A 14,103-nucleotide genomic window follows, 5' to 3' on the forward strand; every position below is an offset into this window, starting at 1 on the left:
CACTTATGTCATATTGATTAAAACCTTTTTTAGAAAATTGTGCATTGGAATTTTATTTTTCTTATTTTAGTTGATTAACTTAGTTGATTCTTAGTTATTAGATCACCTTTTCCAAACAATACATTTTCCCTCTACCAAGTTGCTTAAATTTACATTTCATAAATACTTGCTTGTACAGTTTCTGTGGGTACGATAAATTGATATACTTGTCACTTTATTACTTGTTACAATTATGTACACTTGCACATTTCTATCATTCCATTGGATAATAAAACAAATTCATTGATTACATTAATATAATTTCTATGATTGTCCTCATATGATTTTTGCATGCAAAGCAAATTGGAAGCAAATGTTGCTAATTGGTTTTCTAATGTTTAAACTAATATTAAAGATATTACGTGGTTGGATCATAATACGAAAGATGGCTTATATTAGTAGAATAACCTAAACATGTCCTTAGTCTAATCGAAAATAAGAAAATCAATTGATAAACTAATATGTCATCTATCAAGTCCAATTGGGGAGATGTTTTATATTAGGCATCAGAATGAATGACACTCAGAAGTTAGAGATATAGATGTGACTAACTGGACTGACAGTACACCGGAATGAACCCAAGAAGAACAGATCTTGAATCTTTTTATAGATTTATTCACTTGTGACGTTATTAGTGTAGCGTACCTAAATCCTGAGTGGATGACAAACTATGTATGTGTGACTTGTATACTTTAATGTAAGTAAAATCCTGAGTTCAAATAGATAAGGAACTGAAAGCTCGTGTATTGGGTATACAATTTCTGTAATATGTAGTGTCATTCATAATAGTGGAATTCATAGCCCGAGAAATGGGCAAATGATATCCTCTCATTAGCATTACATGTTTGATGAAAAGTAAACGTGGTCATAGGTCATTCGTCTTTTTGATGAATGACTTGATTACTATTCAATAGTAATTGAATTTTCATGAAGGAAGATGTAATGGTTACCATGAGATAAAATAGGATCATATTGGGAGAATGGATATTATCCTAAAGAGATTAATGATATCCTATAAGAGTAACATAGTTATTATAAAGTCATTGGACAAGTACTGATCGAGTTGCTTTCGCAATGGTATGTCATTCAAGAGAGCTCAGTCACGATACTATAATGGAATGTCTTCAGGACTTAATGATTTTACAATTAATAGAAAAAAAAATGGAACTTAATTATAAATCATTTGAGTCTCAATTACATATGTCAAATTGGTCTCTCCGCTAGCTCGTTGAAGTCAAAAATGAATTGCATGTTGAATCAAATAAATAAAAAAGAATAGAAATGTAGAAATAGGAAAAATATTGAAATGATTAAGGTTTTCTCCTAAATGAAAATGAAATAAGAGAAATGAGAAAAGAACAATGAAAATGACCTAAAAATGAATTTATGATTTTCAGATTAAATGAAGTTCGAAAATGGAAATAAATCATCTCGTCATAGTGAACCTTTGAATGTGAAAATATTAAATATATTTTCTCATAGATTTTTTTCTAGTAAAGTTGACATGATATTGATGAAATCAGAATTAGGATGAGAAAATTATTTAATTGGAAATATATTTAAGTTTATTTTTGGGAAATAGAAAATCAAATATTGGGTTAGATCAAATTATAAAGTATTGGGTTAAAACCCCGAGAATTACTTATAATTGGACCCAATATGGAAGAGGCCCAAAATCCCCTTATGTAATAAGGGGGTACAACAAACTCTAGTTTTATTAACTAGGGTTGTCGCCTCCTACATCCTAGTTGAACTAGGATTTCATTTTCTAGTTGAAATAAACTTCTATAATTCAATAAGGGGAAAACTTGTCTCCTTATAAATAGATGGCACCAATAGGACTATTTACATAACTTGAAGATATTGTTACTCTGCCAAAAAATAGAGAGAACTTATTCTCAACTATTAAATATTTTTTTTTGGAATAACAATTCAATCAGTTTCTATTTTGAAGAGAGAATTTTCATTTTCACCCAAAAGGAAAAGAAAAATATTTCTAGTTTTTGTGTTTGAGTCAACACTCGAAACAATTCGTGGTATGAGAATAGCGGAGAAGATCATTTGGTTGAAAGCCAGGAATGATAAGGATCCATCAATCTGAAAACACAGGTATAATTTTGATATAGGGTTTATTGCTATAAATATCACAAACCGGGTCAATTTCAAAATTTTTATTTTCCTTTGTGCAGGATAACCATTGTTGAACCAATTTTTTTTCAACAAGAAGATGCCCTGACATTCTACTTCAATGACCTTGATGAGACATTCATTCTTGAATGCTTCTAAGCTAAATGGGTCATCCTTTGCAGCCCAGATAAAGATGAGTCGCTTCACAAACCATCTCTATGAGTTTACAAGAAAGCAGGCGGAAGAAGGAAAAGGGGAAGATGATCGTCGAACCAGAGTAGGACTCCGATGAAGATTAGTTGCATTTCTTTGCAGATTTTTTTTATTTTTTGTGGAATGTAATTTTAACTTGATTTGGTTTGGATTTCTTTGTTTCTATTTTGTTATTATTTGCATATTATGTTTTTGTGTTTTTTTATTTTTCTATATAGGTCAAACACTCGATGATTACAGTACATATTCAAGTTTCAACGAGAACATGGACAACCCTAACTTTCTATCAAGAACCTTCACAAGACTCAGGGAAGTCTGTTAACCCTTCTATTATTGTTTAGGTTACACATTGGGGGCAATGTGTAATTTAAGTGTAGGGGCGTTCACAAAAAAAGTTGCATGGTTAGTGATTTTTATAGTTGTGTTCTTTTTTTTTACCTTCTTATTTCAATTTTTGCATGGTGCTTGAACATAGTGTGAATGACAATTGGTTTATACGGTATGATATTGTGTAATGGATTCTTTAATCTATGCAAATTTTGAATGATGTTTGAAAAATTATATTCTTTGTGAGTTAAATTATTTAGTTTAATTAGTTACATTGAATAAAAGAGTAGAGGTGATCAAATTTCATGAATTTTTTTTTTAATTTTAGATCAAGTGATGAATAAGCATGTAGATAGATACGTAAATGCATATGTTGGAATTTGACATTATCCATGGAAACAATTAGAAGCATGTTTAGGTTTTGTATTCATTGAGATGTTAAGGGATGACGTAAGACATTGTTTTATTTGCCAATAGCCTAAATGACTAACCTATATGCTTTACATATCTTTACTTCCCTGATTTTGAGCCTTTATTAATCCTTTCTTGATGAACCTATATTTTCTAAACCTTTAGCCTCAAACTAAGTTAAAAAATCAACCCTTCTAAGTCTTTGATCTTAAAATGCATTATGAAATGGGCGTCAGGCCATGGATATTGAAGGTTAGGTAGAAACAATTTGGCGGTTTTAAAAATGAATTTGAGTGAATAATGAAAAGATGGTTCAATACAATGTGTATATACTCTTACAGAAATGTGCTTAAAATGAAAAATGTTGAGTGAACAAAATCAATGTCAAGGTCAAAAGAAAACCGAGTGAATAAAAGCATGGATAAAGATAAAAGAATTGTGAGTGAAAAGAGTGAATTTTTAGAATGTGCTTAAAGTTAAAAATAAATTCATGAGCTTAAAATGAACTTTTCACTTTCATAATGCAAAATTGCTCGCTAAGTTGTTTGTACTTGCTAATATCGAACCATATGTTTCACATTATTAGAGAGAAAATGGAGGTAAGAGAAGTCGAATGAGGCAATGAGCTTAATGGTTACCTATGGGGGAAATGGGAACAATGCCATGTGTTATAATATTCTTAATGCTTGAACCATTTTCAGCCGATCTTTTCTTTGAACTTATACCAACCTAAGCTTCAGAATGTTACAAGCCAAAAAGCCCTATGTGACTTCAATATCCTTGTTTATAAAACCAAAACTTGCAGAACTTAGTAAGAAATGAATAATTTAAATTCCTTCATGTATATATACATCATATCTGCATATCTTATTTTGATGGAATAATATGAGGGATGTTGTTTTTCTAAGATTGCCTCTATATCTATTCACTATGTAACTTTATGAACTAAATTGATTTTCCCCCAAAGTCATGAATTTATGATGGATCATTCTTAGGTTGTATAGTAGAAGAATTGGTTACACTGTACATACTTGTCAATTGATTGTCAAGTCTCTCCATTGTTTAAGAGTCATCTATGTTGCATGTGTTAGTGTTTTAAATTTTTCCTTGAGAAGCAAAGACTTAAGTGTGGGGGAGTTTGATATGTCCTAATTTGATACGTCAAATTAGACTCAAGCAATTTATGAGTCTTTTTTGTAATTTTCGTAGTTTTTAGTTTTCAGTATTAATAATTGTTTTTATATGGTTTTACCTCTTTTGAGACCCAAATTGGAAAAATGGTGCCATTGGGAACCTAATGTTGTGTTTCAGTTGGTGTATTGAGACGAAGAAGTCCAAACCTTGAGCAAAACTACATTTGACATAGGTGTCACGACACTAATGCTAGGGTGTCACAACATCGAGCTTCATTTACCTTAAATGTGCAAAACTTAAACAAGAAATCAACTTGGTGCTGATTGTGGAGAAAATCGCGACATTTAGGGTGTTGTGTCATCACTTTGGGATCAAAGTCACCACACTGAGCCTTCAAGGTCGCGATATCCCTGAAGGATGTTGAAGAGAAGAAATCATGGCCACCACCGAGGATGTAGCAACACTAGCTATAATTGTCGCAACATTGAGAACCCCCAGAACAAAGAGTGCGCCATTGTTGAGTGTGTCACGACACTGAAGCTTTGATGTCGTGACACCACTACCTAACGGGATGAAAATCACTGTAGGGGTAGTCTTTTGTCAAACTCAAATTCAAATCAACCCACACTTTCTAGGGGCATTTTTTGTCAAAAATCTAAGGTTGAATTAGTTGTATTAAAGATACTTTTGGTTTCCAAAAAAAAGAAGAACCTTTCTTATCATCTTTTTAGATTTTAGTTGTTAGTCTTTTCTCCATTGTTAGGTTTTAGTCTTTACCTTTATAAGCTTAGTGGTTATAGTGGCTAGTTTTGTTAGTTTTTACAGTAGATTTCATTTTTTTCACTTAGGTACAAAAATATTGCTTTGTATTTAGATTTCTCTTTATATTCCTTAATATATTAAAGCTTTGTTGACTTTTAAAAATGTAAAAATCCTAACTTTAGCTGTGATTTCTTCTCCATTGTTGCTATTATAATCTTCTCCAAAAAAAACTCACCAAGAGTCCCTAAGATTTTCCTAACCTTGCTTTTTTCACTTAGGTACAAAAATATTGCTTTGTATTTAGATTTCTCTTTATATTCCTTAATATATTAAAGCTTTGTTGACTTCTAAAAATGTAAAAATCCTAACTTTAGCTGTGATTTCTTCTCCATTGTTGCTATTATAATCTTCTCCAAAAAAAACTCACCAAGAGTCCCTAAGATTTTCCTAACCTTGCTTTTTTATGTTTTCTTTGATGAATCATTTGAGCATGCATTTGATTGATGTTTGTATAATAATGATGAGTAGTAACCAAATCTATGGTGGTTGGCTAATGGAAATGTTGTTTTGTTAGTTTTTTATTCAATGACTAAATCGTTAAAATTAGACTAAATCAAATAAACTTCAATACCTAGAATTAACCTATATAGGTGAACATTTAGATAGGTGAGATTGAGAGAAGATCTTATTAGGAACCAATTCAGTTGTCCCGATTTAGCTTGGTAAGGTCGAGAGATAAACCAGAGTAAATCGTCTAGTTTGGTAAAATGGTGACTGAGAGGTAAACTTGAACCAGTTAAGAGTTTGAACACTTTAGATCCCTAATCCAAGAATTGATTTTTGTTCTTTGAATTGATTTTTGCATAATTTTGATTATTTTACAATTTAGTCCTTTAGGTATTAGATAGCGTAACTAACCCGTGATTAAGATTTTTCGTAATATAATACTTACTGAGTAGCTAGCTAGGCTTCTTGTTTGCATGCATATTCATTGTTGATCACCTTATCATCCAAACTCTCTAGGGTTCATTCTTTAGAACACTTCAAGTTTTCTATTGTAACATTTAAAAATATTTCAACGGACCTGTCACACTTACAGTACATCGTTATATTTATAATTGTATTTGTGTTGTCGCGATCAAGTGGTCAGCGTCGTTGCCGGGGGGTTTATGTATATTGAGTTGATTTGTGTGATTGTTACATGTTATTCTAGGAAGATAATTTGCCAAATAAAAGTGTATAGATACAACACTTTATTTTTTTTAATGGTTTCCTTAATTTTTCTTATTGATGAGTGATTGATAACCATGTTTAATAATGACTATAGGTGGCCACAAGATCCATTCGTGTGGTGCGAATGGTCTTTCAATGCCTAGCTAGAAGTATGATGGCGACTATGGGAGACAATGATTTGAGTCTCCTTATGATTCTCATGTTACACGTATGGAGTGGATAGTTACAATCAAGGATGGTTAGGTGGTAACTCAAAATATGATCTGTATTACTCGAATTCTTATCGGGATAGGGGTATTTATGGTGAAGAGTATAACAGAGATCATTACTTAACCACTTGGGTTGGCATACTTGATGATGGTATCTCTACATGCCACAACGCCCTAAAGACCATGTTCGGGTGGAAGAGTGTGTAGAGTTGGATAATTCTAAATTTGAGGAAGAGGTTCCCTATACTATTGTTGAACATTAAGAATTGTAAGTTGATTTTCAAAAAGAGAAAAAGATCGGGGAATTGAGTGATGTTTTGGGAATTATTGATGAACTTTCTAACTCTATTAACTATGTGTAGAGGTAAGAGTAGAAGTAATTTTAGAAGAAGAGATCATTGACCTTGAAAGGTCGTGAAGGTGTGAAAGAGCCACCACATTTTTCAATCATGTTAGAAGAAAAACCATGACAAGAACTGATCAAAGATAGGCTCCAACAAAGATATGTTCAAACAAAAGTAGACGATAAGGTTCAGTTATAAACATATCATAAATAGATCATGAACATACATATTGTACAATCAGAATATTTAAATTTAATTATCATTCAATATTATAAACATATCATAAATAAATCATGCACATACATATTGTCCCTAACTTGAGCCCTTAAGGCCCTAGAAATACCTTAGAAACGATTCAGAACCAAATTGAAATCATTTGGAAAGTCTAGGAAAAATTCACAAAAATTGGGAAATAGGGGTCACACAGTAGGGTGGCCAAGCCGTGTGCCTCAAATAGCTAAGACACAAACCCGTGTGTCAGGCCATGTAACCTTCGAATTGGGGACACACAGTCGTGTCCCAGCCCATGTTCTCACCCGTGTAACTCTCTAAGTAGGGTCACACGGCCATGTCACAAGCCCGTGTGCCAAGCCTTGTAACTCTCTAAGTTGCCCCACATGTTCATGTGCTAGGCCATGTGCTAAGCTGTGTAACTCACTGACTTGCATACAAAGGAACTCTCAAATGCCACACGGCCATGTGTCACACATGGCTGAGCCACACGCCCGTGTCTAAGGCTGTGTGGACCTAAAATTCATCTAGGATCAAACCATTTCACTACCATATCATGCATAATCATTTGAACCAATTGTGCACACTTACAAGGAATCAAACCCTATCTAAAAATACATATATATACCATTCCAAAACCCTAATTCAACTAATCAATATGTCATTCAAAGGCAACTCAAATACACACAACAACACTTGCCTAAACATGCACATTTTACCACGTTTCAAACATCAATTACTAATTCAATACTTTTCAAAACATGCCATAACTTGACCATAATCATACCAATTCAAAACATATAATTTGAGCTATTCAAATCATGCATCATAAGATAGCCAAAATGATAAAATCAGGCAAGGTATTAAATGGTACCAACTAAGCTAACTTCCACAACTACGTAAGCAATTAATGCTTAGTAAGCTCGTATAACTTAAACACAACTTACCATTTCATTTGAATAATGTAAATAGAATAATTATAACACCAACTAAAACCATAAGCTTCGCACAATGCCTATATAACATCATCAAATCCACAAGTTAGTGCATTTGTACATGGTTCAAATGAATTCATCCATAACAAGTAATTTACACATGTATTCACATCATTTTGCCCACCATTTCCTTTTCATAAGTTTGTGAAACATTACATATGAACACTTACCATTTCCTTTCTTTTTCATACCTATTGAACAATCTAGAATTTCATTGGATACTCAGGAAAGCTCACACAAAGTGTGCCTTTACATAACTGTAACATTTCCTTTACATCATTGCTCACACGACCTGTGAAATAGGCTTGCTCACACGAGTTGTAGGTCAGAATGTAAGTTACACGATGCTGCTCACACGAGTTTTGGAGTATCCGTAACAAATCCAGGACCTCAACCATCGGTAGGACATTCAAGACCAACACCAGAAACATGAAATCCATAATTACATGTCATTTGTATCCTGCGAATTCCTAAGGTTCAACTGAGACTCGATAATTGTCATAGCATTAATTTATTTATACATCAATTAATTCATATGTAATTAACATAATAACATACTACTTGAGATAACATTAATATAACAATCGTTCATATGAAGTTACCTCGACAACTAGGGGCGTAGAAGTTAAAACGAGCTATTCCAAAGCTTTTCCTTTGCCTCGATCTAAGTCCGTACATAGTTTATCTTTATCCAAATAGACAATTTCAATCCATTTAATACTTCTAGTATTCAATTTAGTTCACATTTCATATTTACGCAAAATTACTATTTTGCCCCCAGTATTTTTATTTTTTCACAATTTAGTCCTTAAGCTTATAACTTAAAATCTAACCATTTAAAACAAATTTCATGTTAATCAAACATGCAAGGGACCTTGAAGCAACTAATGTTTATCATCATTTCATAGTAAAACCCTAAAATTTATACCTTTAACAATTTAGTCCCTAATTTCTAAAATTCATCAAAAATCACTTTATAAAACTTGTTTATTTCTCAACAAAGATTCATAATCTACCCTTAAACACCAAAAATAATTCAAGAATATTCATGGAAAACGATCTCGAAAACATAAAAATCATTAAAAGTGGGGCTTGAATGCATACCATCCAAGAAGAAATAGAAACCGAAGCTCTCCCCCTTCAAATGGTGATTTTGGTAAGAACAAGTTGAAAAGAAAAAGATGATAGCTTGTTTTCATCTTTTCTTAACTTAATTTTCCTTAAATTACTAATTTACTATTTTAACCTTTAAAAACTTCCATAATTACATTAATGCCTTGCCATGCACATCCACTAACTCATACAAATGGTCTAATTACCATTTAAGTCCATTCACTTTAAAGTTTCATAGCCATTTGAACCTTTTAGATAATAGAACTCCATTTTTAAAAGTTTTTATGATTTAGTCCTTTTAACTTAATTAATCATGCAAACATCAAAATTTTTTAACGAAATTTTAATACAACCTTACTAATATCCCATAGACATTAAAATGATAATTTACACGTCAGATTTGTGGTCCCAAAACCACTGTTCTGATTTCATTAAAAATGAATTGTTACATCGGTACTTCCCTCTTCGAAAGAAATTGAGTTGTGGCTCCTGAATTGATGATGCCTTGAAAAGTGTCTTTGAGTAGGCTCAATTTTGGTAAGAAATGGCTTGTCATGTGGATGTCACGGCGGTCTAAAATAAGACGAGATCGATATGTTCATTGGCTGAAAAAGGTCTTTATCTGCTCAATTATGAACAAACGTCAGGTCAAAGTGTAACACCCTTCACCCGTCTCTATCGTCGAATTAAGGTTACATGATGCTAAAGCATTTAACAAGACAAGTATAAGCTATTTTATTTCAAGATTTACTTTAAAACAATCATTCATAAATAACCAATCAATAATCATGTTATTCATACAAAAATGAGGCTTAAATCAAGCCTACGAAACTCTAAAATTAATACAAAAATAAAAAATAGGGGTCACACGACCGTATGACAAGCATGAGGCCTTGTGGTGCAATATCACCCAAACATGTCCCCAAATCGTGTAAGAAACTGATGTTGTGTATAAAAGGGTCACACGGCTGTGTCTCCAGGTCATGTAATAAATCATGGCCGTGTGTACCTAAAGTTACCAAAATCAAATAGAGCACACAGCCATGCCACATGCCCATGTGTGGCACACGATCGTGTGCCAAACCGTGTGGTAGCCCATGTGCGTGTGTGTAATTGTACCTTAAAATGCAAGTAATACAATCAATGGTTTACTTAACCACAAGCATGCCATTAACCATTCAATCAACCAATACAAAATACACCATATTCATACCAAAACATGTCATTTGCCTAATTCTAACCAATGTGTTATAGGGTACCTTCACAAACAACATTCAAACTAAATGTTCAACTCTATTTCCTATCACATTCACAGTTAAGTAAACAATGTCGTGTAAAGTGCTAAATTCTACAATTTTTTTCGTCAACTAACAACCATTTATCAAGGCACAATCCCTAATCTATTGACCATCAAAATTACCTATGCACATATCATTCCATGATATCCAAAACAAATAGCCGATAAAAGTTTCACCTATTCAAGTGTTCCATATCACATTATAACTTACCAAACAACCTAGTTTACTTCATCATATACCAAAACAAAATTACACATTCAAGATTACCACATTGTTTCATGATCATTCATACCATTTAACCATCATGCACACTTAATTTGCATAAGACCAAATATATATACCTTTCAACCACATAAATACATAAACCAAAAACTCTTATTACATGCTACAAAATTGAAATATAAATATTTCAAGGTCTACCAAAATGAAGCTAGATAGTGCGATATTCAAGTTGGTCTAATCGCCCAGTTCCACAAAACATTATGTATAAGGAAACAGGAAAACAACACAAGTAAGCTACAATTGAGCTTAGTAAGTTAATAGGTTGGAGATGATATAGAATACCTTATTATCCTAGTTTAACTACCAACATAATTAGCTAACATTATCCCTGTCATCATAATCATTGAATCGGTGAGTTCATTATACACACATCTTTAACCATTCAAACTATACGAGATCATTCAACACCAAGTCACAATTCAATATAGGTGAGCATATTACAAGTATTCAACTCGATGAACTATTTATATCATTATATCATTAATACCAAGTACCAAATACATATCATTATATCATTTAAACCTCAAGATTCAACCCGATGAACTATTTATAAAGATACGGATACACGATTATCCACCCAAAACACGCTAGAATGCTTAACTTAGCCAATCTAACTAAGAACATGCCTGGGCACCAAGTGCCAAGCTCGTAGACTTTACATCTACCCATCAAAACATGCCAAGATCACTGTAAATATAACTCGATAATCCACAACAAATGTTGGATTCCGGTATACTCAATGTATAATAACATGTCATATATCATCCTCTCATCACAAATCATTCTCGTATAGCACAGAAAATAACCTATTGGCATGCCAATTGTATTCTATCCTATGTTCATCCGAACTCAATACATATATCAATATAACAGCTTCCATTTCAATCTATTTTTCTCACATTATACCAATTGTAACATTCAACACCCACACTATATAGAACTCAATAAAACATTATTAAAACACAAAACAAAACCATATGAACTTACCAAGGCCAAACAACAAAGATGGTAATATCAAGGACTAGTCAAAAATTTTCTCTTTTCCATGATTATTTATCGGTTCTTGATATATATAGTAATTTTATTTCAATTTATCAGTCCAATCACATTATAACATTTAATTTGATGCATATGACCTCCTAATAACATTTTTCATAATTTCCTTAAAATTTTGTCATTTGTTAAATTTAGTCTCTAAAATCGAAACAAGCTTATTTTCACAATTAACCCCTAACCCATAGTGTCGAATTCATATTCACCATTAATCAACCCTCTAGCAATGAAATTTCACAAGAAAATCAAGCCAATTTTAAAATTTTACCATTTTAATCCCTAAACTTAAAACTATTCAAAATCACTTTACAAAATAGTCCAAATTCATCATCAAGCTTCAAACTAAACCATTAGCAACTAAAAAGCTTCAAGAAAATCAATAGAAAGTTTTCAAAACTTTAACAAAATTTCAAAATAGTCCTTGGGCAAGATGAATTAAGCTACAATGATCTCAAAAACATAAAAATTATTAAAAACGAGTAATTGAAGGAATTACAAGCTAAATGACCAATAAAAGCCCTTTTTTAAAAAATTACAAAAATGGGCCACTTTTTTAAAAAATGATGGGAATGGCCCGTCAATTTTAGACAGGCTAGCGAACTTAGTTGGTGCTCTGCAGTGTTGGTGGCATTGTACTGAGAAATGTGTTGGGAGACGAAACTAGAAAAAATCAAAATTGGTAGTTGCCTTTTACTACTACAATCATGGGCTCAGTACTGCCTTCCATTTTTACGTACTCAAATGGACTACCCGTGTAACAGCCCAGTTTTAGTGGTGTCAGAAATAGTAGTTTTGAAGCCACCAAATTCGACGAGTAAGTTCATAAATATTATATAATAATATTTACAAGTTAAATATGGTTTTGAAAAGGTTTTTAATTCAATACTTTATGCTATTCGAATGATTAATTAAGCTCAAGTGGTAAGACCCTAAGGTTAAGTGGTTTTAAAAAATGAGGTATTGGGACTCGTTTCTATAAACTGAGCCGTAAATATTTTTATAAATATTTATGGAGTGTCATTAAGGTGGTATTAAAGCTTCATTAATAAATTTTAACTTTTCGATAGTTAATTAATTACAAAGGACTAAATCGTAAAAGATGTAAAATTTGATCACTATTTGATTTGAGTGATTAAATGTTTTATTGAATAAAGGAAAAGGGACTTAAATGGTAATTAAACCATTCAAGGAGTTAGTGGACAATTATGGGTATGAAATTGGTATTTTATTTATTAACCAAGGTTAAAATGGTAATTTGATAATTAATTAAATTAAATAAAACATAAGTAAAAGATTATGGTTGTCATCTTCCTTTCTCATTTTTGCTTCAACCAAAAGTCATGGATATGGAGAAGCTAGGTTCAGTCATGTTTCATTTCATGCATGGTAAGTCATTTTTCACCCGTTTTTAATGTTTTTTTATGTTTTTTAGATAGTTGCAACTAGCTCCAACTAGCTCGTACCTTCGATTTTGAAACTATTAAAGATTTTGAATGTTTCCATTGATGAATCTAGTAATTTTTATGTTAAATGATGAATTTGAAATATTAGTTGTTGTTTAAAAGTATTTTGTTAAGTAATTTTGATGAATTTTCTTATTAGGGACTAAATTATTAAAATAATAAAAGTACAAAGAGTTGATGTGAAATTGTTGCAAAAATGGGCTTAAATGGAGGCTATGAATATTTGGCTAATATGAATTGGCATTAAAAATGGTTAATTTTCATGTTTTAGGCTTAGTGACTAAATTAAATAAAAGTAAAATGTTAGGGCCAATTTTGTAAAAATTTCAAAAATGACTAAATTGCATAAAATAAATTTTTCTTACTATCTAAATTAATAAATTGAATGAAATTATTAATTTAGATCAAGATCGAGTGGAAAATTGAGGAGAATGGCAAATTACCAAAATGCTCATGTACTTTGATATTTCTGCAATTTAGCCAGGTAAGTTCGTAGTTTAAATAGCATTTTAATTTTTTTAAATGCTATCATGTTCATTCACATCATGTTTCAATGGAAAAATCAAACGACGTATCGACGCTCATCGAATATAAAAAGGGATGGTTACGACCATCGAATATGAAAATGGATGGTTTCAACCATCGAATATGAAAAGGGACGAATATGAAAAGGGATGGTGACGACCATAGAATATAAAAAGGGATAGTTTTGACCATCGAATATGAAAAGGGATGGTGACGACCATCGAATATGAAAAGGGATGGTTTTGACCATCGTTTAGCACACTTTGTGTAAGCTTCGGTAAAGGTACGATGAAATTCTCTTTGATATTATGGAAAGGTATGATGTATATTCATAATTATGGAAA

This window comes from Gossypium hirsutum, chromosome D03 (assembly GCF_007990345.1).
Source record: "Gossypium hirsutum isolate 1008001.06 chromosome D03, Gossypium_hirsutum_v2.1, whole genome shotgun sequence".
NCBI lineage: Eukaryota > Viridiplantae > Streptophyta > Magnoliopsida > Malvales > Malvaceae > Gossypium > Gossypium hirsutum.